This window comes from Oreochromis aureus, linkage group 19, assembly GCF_013358895.1.
Source record: "Oreochromis aureus strain Israel breed Guangdong linkage group 19, ZZ_aureus, whole genome shotgun sequence".
NCBI lineage: Eukaryota > Metazoa > Chordata > Actinopteri > Cichliformes > Cichlidae > Oreochromis > Oreochromis aureus.
This window is the reverse complement of record NC_052960.1, coordinates 20,974,036-20,984,826: the sequence shown is the minus strand read 5'-3', so window position 1 is coordinate 20,984,826 and position 10,791 is coordinate 20,974,036. Positions and strand designations below refer to the sequence as shown.

The window sequence follows — 10,791 nt, the reverse complement described above, 5'->3', positions numbered from 1 at the left end:
AGTTGGTCCACTTCATACATGCACAGTAGCGCAGGCGCAGTTGTTTATACAGGATTAACCTGAGCGACCTGTTCCTGTACCGTTTTTTTAACAACTGTAATAGATTACAGGAAGTCTCTGGCTGTGTTGCTGAATCTGCCGATGCAAGATCAGACATGGATGGATGAGGTGCTGCAACTGAGCCCTGCCTTTTGTCTTTTCTGGTTGGCAAGTGGAGAATCACACAGGCTGGTCTGCAAAGAGAGCTTTAGGATGCTTCCTCCCACTGTCCACTGCATCGTCCATCAACAGGGTTTGCAGGGCTGGCTCAACCCATGGCTGCCACACCACTAAGATGTTTTCAGAAATATGCAAGCAGGAGATGGTGGATGCTATATTACTACTAGTACAATACTTTTAACTCTGTAGCAGACAACAGTTTGATAAAATGCTATGAAAAAAAACAAAAACCCAAAAGATTAGATTCTATAAGTTTCAAAGAGATTTAATTTATATATTTTATATAATAAAGTCAATGTACGAATGACCAGCAATAATTCAGTCACTGAAATTATCCATGAAATTAGCTAAGTAATTCCTAAAAGTGTGTAGATTAAAGAAAATTATTTTACCTGGATACGATTGTCTCTGATGAGCCTGAGGTACAAAGCATGCCGGCGATGACGATAAAGTTTTCAAACACTGTTTGAATAATCAAAGAAACATTTATAAAGCACAGTCTACAACAGACATACTTACTGTGTGAAAGGGAGCAGAGAAACACGCTGTATTGTTGCAATTCTCTTTTGCATAAGCCACACCAGAAACGCTCTGTGCAGATAGCAAAGTCACTGCAAAGTCACTGCAAAACTTGTAAGCCCTAGTTCGGCTCCCTACAAAGATGCTCCAGTTTTTCTTGCGTCCAACAAAATTAGTTCTAATATGTTTTATTTTTATTGTTACTCTGGGCTGTGTTGAACAAAGTGAGTTAGCACAATTTAAATGCCAAAAAATGATTAGTCTCTTAAATGACTGGCATCTGACATAGCTAGACCGTCACCGGGGACTCTGTGAGTGGTAAGAGGTTTAAAAACAAACCATCTATACTGTCAACAAACAACTCTTCATCTGCATTTTTTCAGAACAAATTGTTTTCAATCTTGTGCACCTAAGTACACCAATACACTCGCCTCTGCAGCCGTGACACTTACCCTTCAGCAAGTAATGTTCCATCCCACCATTTCCAAGTCCCTTCCTCATGGACGTCTCTCAGTCCGATCCAGAAGCCCATTGGGCGATGAGGCGTATCTTGATGATTTAGTCTTCTGCTTATCCAATCTAGAAACTCAGGGTCTCTGTGAGGCATCCAAGGTCTCACACGGTGAGGAAGGTGAGACTCCCAGACCAGGTCACGAGTTTGTCTCGGGGCAGCTTGATGATTTATCAAGTAATTAACTGTTGAGTTCTAACAAAAAAAGAAACAAAACCAAAGATACATTTTCAGAAATCTGCATGAACACCGCTGCACAGAAATACTAACAAACCTCTTCGTCTCGGCTGTCTATGATTATAAGATCTCCTCCCTGCAGCTGACAGAAATCTCTGGATTCCTTCCATGTTTTGAATTCATTTGATTTCAAGGGGAAGTAGTAACATACAGAGTTCATTAAAATCCATCCTGCAGGACAGTGTTTGCAGCCAATGATGAAACAAATCATTATGCTTTTGCAATTTTATCATATACAGAAATAATGAAACAGGCCTTACTAAGCATTGATAAGCGTGTTTTCATGGTTTATATTTTTCCTTTGTAACTTTTTCAATCTGACTTTTATAGTCATTGCTTCGTTTTGTCTGGTGTTCAAGCTCCCAGTTGGTTTGTGTCTGACGGCTCATCTCGCTGTCCAGCTCCTTCCTGGCATCCTTCATGGTTTCCACTGCAGTCTTGTAAGTGTCCTGGAGGACGACCATCTCTTTGCTGATGCGTTCGGTATCATCGAGCGTGAGTTGAGAATCTGTGAGTTTGTTATCTGCAAGTGTTGAAGACTGTTTCTTACACTGTGCGATTTTTGGCCCATTTTGAGCCGATTTCTGAGTCGTGCGACCGTTTTGGTGATCGGCCCGATTTTGGCCTTCATCGTGCATCGTATAGTATACGTGGGGTAACGAGAAGCGATTTACACCTCATGACCAGCTCCTGATCATCAATCGACCGTCGTGGAGGCACAACTTGTAGAACTTTGGAAAGCTCATCCGAGCCTTTTCGATGTGGCCTCACAAAATTATCACGACCACAACAACCGTGAAAATAGTTGGATTTACATTGCTGCTCAATCACAGCTGCCTGATCAATGTTTTTCATTAGCAATTTAGCAAAGTTGATGGTGGCCAAAAATCGCACAGTGTAAGCCCAGCACGACTGAAAAAATCGCACAGTGTAAGCCCAGCTTAAGTAACAATATTATAAATCAGTTGGTTTGACAACATTGTACATCATCAGTTTTATTTATAAACGTTATTGTAAATTTCCAAGATTTGTACAAATCATTGTAGCAGCAGTACAATGAATCAATAAGCAGGCTGACAGCAAATTACTCACCTCAGCACATTTAATCATTATGTCCATGTTGTAGCACATAGAAATGTTTAGTTAACTTTGCAAACATACGCATTTTCCCTGTAACTGTGCCTTCACTGAAAATGTGATTTATGTAATGCTGAGTATGTCATTTCAAGTATGTGGTTACTTTTGGTGACACTGTTGAGCTGATGGGATTAATTTCTAAATATATCCTGATTAAAGTATAATACAAGCATAGTGCTGGTGTCAAGGCTCTTATATGTCTTATGAGGATACTGTTGTAACCTTAGAAATTGTTATGTCTATAATCATGCTTTTGCTTAATAGTAAACAGAAATATTTGTCTTTTTCAACATCCTTAGAAATGTTGTTCAACAGCTGTCACCAAATGGAGCACTCTAAACTCTGCACTGGAAAAATATCCCTTACTTCACCTGTGATCACACACTTTGTTTTTCCAGTGCAAAGGCAGCTGGCAGAGGAATGGCCAAGAAAGGAAAGACCTCACTGAGCGAAAAAGATGAGGACAAAAGCTGGTGATGATTCAGTGCAGCTGGTCTCAGGGGATGAAGCAAAAGCCTGATCAACTTCTCTACAAAAACAAGGTGAGTTTAATGTTATGATTTATTTTACTTTTTCAAGATATGTTCAAGGTATGTTACTTTAATTATATAATGCTCAAGTCATTTTCCACCTCAATTTTCTCAATATTAAACCTTGTAGCTTTATTCATTTTATTTTTGGCTTAAAAGTAAACAAGAGCTACATACAACCCCTAACTTTTTAAAAATTCTTTCTGTTCCTCTTTTTTCCTCTGAACACATCCTGACCAGGCTCAATGAGACTGGGGAAGTAAACAGCGATACATTCACCCAGACTGCTGATGTTCCTGTATGAACTGAAAAACTTTGAACATCCAAGAAAAAGCTGAGGTTATTTTCTTTACAGCTCATATGGATCTTGATTGACTGAACATTCAGACTTTATTCAGGACTTTGCTATGGAGAGAGGTACCAACATGTGTGAGCACATGTGTACACACACACAGCATCTCACTTCATGCTTGCCCTTCCCCTAGACTCTTGTGTCACTCAGCAGTTTGTCGTATTATTGTCTTATTTGTTGAAATTTAGGGTCCATGAGCACAAGCAGGGATTTTGCTTGACCTCATTCTCAGAGGCCTCGCTAATATTTAATGGTCGTGAAATATGTCAAACTTTTCTCCATCCCTAAAGTTAAACAGCTGAGAGCATCTTTAGCACAGCAGAGAAAAAGATGTGCACCATGAACCGGAGTTTAAGTGATCCATTTAAGTGATCCTTATGCCTTTGCTGCTGATGAAAAGTTTGCATCAGAACAAGCACTTCTAATTGTACACTGTAAAAAATATTGTAGAAGAACACAAAACGGTATCCTATTTTAGTAACCTTAAATTTCACAGTAAATAATAATTTTTTGTTTTTACAGTAAATGACTGAATTTAAACATAAATTCATGTGAAAACAACAGACATTCCGTTAACCTGATTACAGTCTTACTTTGTTAAATATAGTGAAACTGTATAAAATAATACGGTATCATACCTAAAAAGTTGAATATTACGGTAAAATACTGGCAGCTGTGGTTGCCAGAATTTCACCGTGGAAAATATAGTGATAATGCAGAATACATACATGAAATTATTGGCAGCTGTTGCAGCCAGAATGTCGTCTAAAAAGATTAAGGTCCAACAAATGAGGTAATAAACATAATAGGGCTAATAGAAAAATTAGAATAGAATAAAATGACTTTTTGTCATAATTTGCTAGAAACATTAATAAAAACCAGTAGAGACAATGATTAAATTAAACAGTTAGCATCCATCCATCCATCCGCTTCCACTTATCCTTTTTCAGGGTTGCGCTGGAGCCTATCCCAGCTTTCATAGGGCGAGAGGCGGGTACACCCTGGACAGGTCACCAGTCTGTCACAGGGCTAACACACAGGGACAGACAACCATTCGCACTCACTAAACACTAAACACAAACTCCTAAACACAACCTTAACAACGTGGTGTATGCTGTACAGTGCAGCGAGGAATGCCCAGACCTCTACATCGGAGAAACCAAACAGCCACTTCACAAGCGCATGGCACAACATAGAAGAGCCACCTCCACGGGACAAGACTCAGCAGTTCATCTGCATCTAAAGGACAAAGGTCACTCTTTCGAGGATGCCAACGTTCACATTTTGGACAGAGAGGACAGATGGTTTGAAAGAGGAGTGAAAGAAGCCATTTACGTCCACTGTGAGCGACCATCTTTGAACAGAGGCGGTGGTTTACGACACCAACTGTCTACCATCTATAATCCAGTTTTGAGATCCCTTCCCAGACCCCTTAACGCCCACTCACATCCTGGGCCATCTGACCTCAGGAAATCACATGATAGGGTGGGGCCAGGTTTGATAATGAGCTCACCCGAAACTCTGGCTGATTAGGACCCACACCCGCTTTCACACTTTGGCTCATGTGATTAGGTAGAGGATCATCAGGGGTCCTTTGTCCCCTTTGGGGAAACTCCCACTAGGTTTAAATCTGGGACTCTCCACCACTGATCCTTAGAACTGAAGAAGCTTCTCAGATGAGAGGTGAAACGTCTTCAAGCAACTCAAGAAGTCCAGACGCTTTTCTTTCCAAGCTCCTTAGTCATTCGCACTCACATTTACACCTATGCAATTTGGATTAATCAATTAACCATGCAAACTCCACAAAGAAAGACCCCGGCCTGATGGTGGAATTGAACTCAGGACCTTCTTGCTGTGCAGCAACAGTGCTAACCACCGTGCCACTGTGCTGCCCTAAACAGTTAATATTTAATAATCAAATTAATGACTAAAAAGGCACTGATCTAATTATTATCAAACTTAATACAACCAAAAACAAATAAGTACATAATAAACATTCAAACAAAATTTAAAACACTTGATACTTGCAGTGGTTGGCAAAGATTCTTTTTATCCAGATTGATAGTAGAAGGCTTTCAAAACAGTCTCTGATGGTGTCTGAGGAACTGGAACAGGTTTTGGATCCAATGTGTTTGAGCACTTGCATGTTGTTCTTCAGATGCTCGGTGTACATTAGCGTTCTTTCCTTGCAGTCTGAAAGCAAATACAAAGCACAATAAAGCAAACTGCCCATTTCAAAAGCAAATATACAATCTTACATCTAATAGAGCTGACACAATTAATCGTGTAATGATTTACAATTGTGATGCATTGCACTGCGGACATAAAGCATTCTTAATCCATTCAGAAGAAACTAATCGATTATTAAATACGGTCCCGATCAAAAGTTTAAGACCACTTGAAAAATGGCAAAAAATCATCTTTTGCATGGTTGGATCTTAACAAGGTTCCAACAACATGCAACAAGCAGAAATGGGAGTGAGACAAAACATTTAACTTACATTTCACAAACTTAAACTGGGACAGGCTGTTTTACAGCTGATCAAATGTTTAGGACCACATGCCTTTAAAAGGCCAAATCTGTGGGGGTTATGGAACAAAAACGTGAAGTGGAAGACCTAAAAAATCCTCAACCCAAATTGAGGGCCCTCATCTGTGTGGCAACGACTGGGTTTTTCAACAGGACAACGCTACAGTACACAATGCCCGTAGGACAAGGGACTTCTTCCAGGAGAATAACATCACTCTTTTGGACCATCCTGCATCTTTCCCTGATCTAAATCCAACTGAGAATGGACAACAGTTCCAGACAGTAGACACCCTTCGTGTGGCCCTCTTCACCACTTGGAGAAATGTTCCCACTCACCTCATGGAAACGCTTGCATGAAGTGATCAACAACAACAGCGGACCAATTAATTATTGAGTTCAAGTTTGGAACTTTCTGTTTTGGGGGTTTACCCATGTTTTTTGGAGGTGTGGTCCTAAACTTTTGATCAGCTGTAAAACAGCCTGTTTCAGTTTAAGCATTGTCTTTAATAAATTGCATGCTCAAAAAATGTTTTGCCTTACTCCTATTTCTTCTTGTTGCATGTTGAAGCTCTACTTGGAACCTTGTTAAGATCCAACCATGCAAAATATGATTTTTTTTGCCATTTTTCAAATGGTCTAAAACTTTTGATCAGGACTGCTGTTATTTTTAGGTTGTACAATTTGTTTTCGTCAGCCACATACATCACAGTAAATGGCTCAGATTTATATAGCGCTTTACTAGTCCCTAAGGACCCCAAAGCGCGCTTTACATATCCAGTCATCCACCCATTCACACACACATTCACACACTGGTGATGCCAAGCTACGTTGTAGCCACAGCCACCCTGGGGCGCACTGACCAACACGTGCAGCCTGTGTTCAGACAAGTTTTGAGCAATAAAAAAAAGTTGCTTATATGTAACCTCCTTTATTTGTTGATGAAAAAAAAACTGAAATGAAGTTATCAAGATGCATTGGGAAAAATTATATTTTTTTCGCGCAAAATGTCTGTAGTTTTCCAATAAAGTTTCTGTTACTGAGCCTCACAGGTCCTTTTCTTCTGCTGTTGTGCATCACATGCCAGCAGTGCCTTCGCACATGCCAGCAGTGCCTTCGCACATGCCAGCAGTGCCTTCGCACATGCCAGCAGTGCCTTCGCACATGCCAGCAGTGCCTTCGCACATGCCAGCAGTGCCTTCGCACATGCCAGCAGTGCCTTCGCACATGCCAGCAGTGCCTTCGCACATGCCAGCAGTGCCTTCGCACATGCCAGCAGTGCCTTCGCACATGCCAGCAGTGCCTTCGCACATGCCAGCAGTGCCTTCGCACATGCCAGCAGTGCCGCACATGCCAGCAGTGCCTTCGCACATGCCAGCAGTGCCTTCGCACATGCCAGCAGTGCCTTCGCACATGCCAGCAGTGCCGCACATGCCAGCAGTGCCTTCAAGACATGCCAGCAGTGCCTTCGCACATGCCAGCAGTGCCTTCGCACATGCCAGCAGTGCCTTCGCACATGCCAGCAGTGCCTCGCACATGCCAGCAGTGCCTTCGCACATGCCAGCAGTGCCTTCGCACATGCCAGCAGTGCGCCGCACATGCCAGCAGTGCCTTCGCACATGCCAGCAGTGCCTTCGCACATGCCAGCAGTGCCTTCGCACATGCCAGCAGTGCCTTCGCACATGCCAGCAGTGCCTTCGCACATGCCAGCAGTGCCTTCGCACATGCCAGCAGTGCCTTCGCACATGCCAGCAGTGCCTTCGCACATGCCAGCAGTGCCTTCGCACATGCCAGCAGTGCCTTCAAGCACATGCCAGCAGTGCCTTCGCACATGCCAGCAGTGCCTTCGCACATGCCAGCAGTGCCTTCGCACATGCCAGCAGTGCCTTCGCACATGCCAGCAGTGCCTTCGCACATGCCAGCAGTGCCTTCGCACATGCCAGCAGTGCCTTCGCACATGCCAGCAGTGCCTTCGCACATGCCAGCAGTGCCTTCGCACATGCCAGCAGTGCCTTCGCACATGCCAGCAGTGCCGCACATGCCAGCAGTGCCTTCGCACATGCCAGCGGTGCCAGCAGTGCCTTCGCACATGCCAGCAGTGCCTTCGCACATGCCAGCAGTGCCTTCGCACATGCCAGCAGTGCCTTCGCACATGCCAGCAGTGCCTTCGCACATGCCAGCAGTGCTTCTTCGCACATGCCAGCAGTGCCTTCGCACATGCCAGCAGTGCCTTCGCACATGCCAGCAGTGCCCGCACATGCCAGCAGTGCCTTCGCACATGCCAGCAGTGCCTTCGCACATGCCAGCAGTGCCTTCGCACATGCCAGCAGTGCCTTCGCACATGCCAGCAGTGCCTTCGCACATGCGCGATTTATTTGCAGTCTGGATGCAGTGGGGTAAAAGTCATCTGTTCCATCTTCCACTCTGTCACCAATTATGAGAGGCAACAGCTTTAAAAAGTTCCAGTTTTGTTTGTGCTGAGAATTTGTTGAGGACTGACCTCACACGGCTTTGAAGAGGTATCAGAGTCAGAGTATTTAAACTGTTTAATGCTCCAATTCAGAATGGAGTGGGCGAACCATTCTTTTTTTTCACAAAAAAATTAAAGAAACAGCACAACATCATATGACAAAATGCCATAAAAATCTTGTGTCCTAATCAAACTGGCAAACCTGGCTGACAGATGTGAAAAGATTTTAAACAGTTGAAAACTGACTCAAACTTTACTCCTTCTATATCTGGTGTACCTTCAGTCTTGAGGTGTTGAACAGGAGAGTTGTACATCTCTATGGTGCATTCTGCTCCACACTGATTTGGATCACCACCCTGAAAAACAGATTGCATCATTAAGCGATATCTACAGAAATGATGTGTACGACTAAAGCAGAAGCCACCAGTGCAATGTGAGCCCAAATTATCTACAGCATGCAAAACATGGTTCCTTTAACTACAGTTTTATCTATTTATTTCCATAACCTAAAGGATTAACAACTTTAAAGGCATCTTGGTATAGCAGTAGTTTGAAACATAATGGATTTTGTTAAAAAAAAAAAAAAAAAAAAGGACTACTTTTGAATATCTTACCATCACTAATGTCACACAGTACATCTGATGAAGACTCAGCTGATTGCTCACCTGTTACACATATGTGGATCCCTTGACCGCCTCACAAAGCTTGGAAATACCCTCATCAGATAATGTTGTTTCAGTTTTACGACGTGTAGTGAACTTATTCAGAGTATATGACTGACCCAACTCATATATTTTTCTTAATTTCCTCATCGATCTTTTATTCTAATAAACCCAAATTACGGAACACCTTTAGATCTGTTCAGTTTTATTTATTTTATTTTTATTTTTATTTTTATTTTATTTTCATTTAGCACCGCTTAGCTGTCAAAAACTCATCTCTATTGCTTCAAATTGCAAGGTAGAGGTCCTACAGTGTTAATCTAGGATAAATGTAGTCTCGGCTTCATTGATGACATAAATGCCATTTGGTATTTGGCCATAACTGACTATGTACATCATTCGACAGACAAGAATTTAAACCACAACTTAAAATTTGGCTGATGCAAAGAACCACGAGGCAGTGATTCTAGCTTAAATGTATTCTGGATATTGTTAAATCGTGTTAAATATTTTGTTAATGTTTGCCAGGTATCCTGTTTAAAGAAAACACTTTGAAGTCACTTCCATGTCTTTACATGAGGACAAACTCATTTCAAGGAAAATAAAAAGCTCAAATTATAAAGATTGTAAATTATTTTGTTCATCGATTTGCTGTTTAGTCATTTTATGAGGAGATGGATGCTGACATATTTTAGTACAGTTTTTGAATTGATGAGAATTAAAGGAAAAGAATAAAAACCAATTTTGTTGTGTACTAAAAAAACAGAAGGTGTTCCTGGCAGAAAATTATCAGGACTTTTTTCAGTTTTTCTAAAGAATTTTTTTTTTTTTTTTTTTTTTTTACAATTTAGAGTTTTTTGTTTGTTTGCTTGTTTTGTTTTTGGACTATTGGCAAAGTTTCATAACCATTTGCAAAAAAAAGAAATGATTTAATAATGAAAACATTTCTGTGCACTCCTGTAACTCATAATGACTTACAGTGGATCCCCAGGCCAATGCTCAGTATCAGAAGAACAGCAGCAAGAAGCGCCAGGCACACTGCAGCCAGTCTGTGGCGTCTCCCAGGACTCATAGTGAACATGGACACTAAACAGGCAGAAAATGATCAATTTTCAACTTAAAGGCAGGTAACACATATAACTTGGTTGAAGCTTTAAAAGAATAAAATGCAATCATTTTAGGACTTAATATTACTGTTTACTAGTAGTTTATTTAACATCTTCTCTGTACTCTTTATTTATGATTAGAAAAATCCTGTTAGAGCATGTAAACCTTACACGTAGTTGTCTCAGATCATCAAGTCCTGTCATTATATCTTAACTCTGTAAAACCTACTTCAATCAAAAGAATCAGAAACCTGACTATGGGAGTGCAATGAATAAAAATTTGAATTATTATACCTTGTACCCTGTTAGACTGATGGTAAGGAGGATACTCTTCCTCGTGCAAATCGTCTTCATAGACAAGTGTCTGAAAACCACCATTTGTCTCCTCCATTCTCACTGTTCAGTCTAAATCAGTCATATGTCAGTGCATTTAAGCAACAATCTGTCACAGATCATGACGCCTACTGCTGAGGTCATCAACAATCAGTTCCAGTGAAATCTGCTGTCTGTAAAAACAAAGA

General features: G+C 41.4%; 1 long non-coding RNA gene across 1 annotated transcript; it reads right to left on the bottom strand.

The window, feature by feature from the left end:
• Positions 1-5,527: 5,527 nt before the first annotated feature.
• On the bottom strand, positions 5,528-10,791 carry LOC120434808. Its single transcript, XR_005609371.1, has 4 exons — positions 10,565-10,791; positions 10,143-10,250; positions 8,780-8,858; positions 5,528-5,698 (listed from the first exon to the last, which is right to left on the bottom strand). It is a non-coding gene; the product is annotated as an uncharacterized LOC120434808 (long non-coding RNA).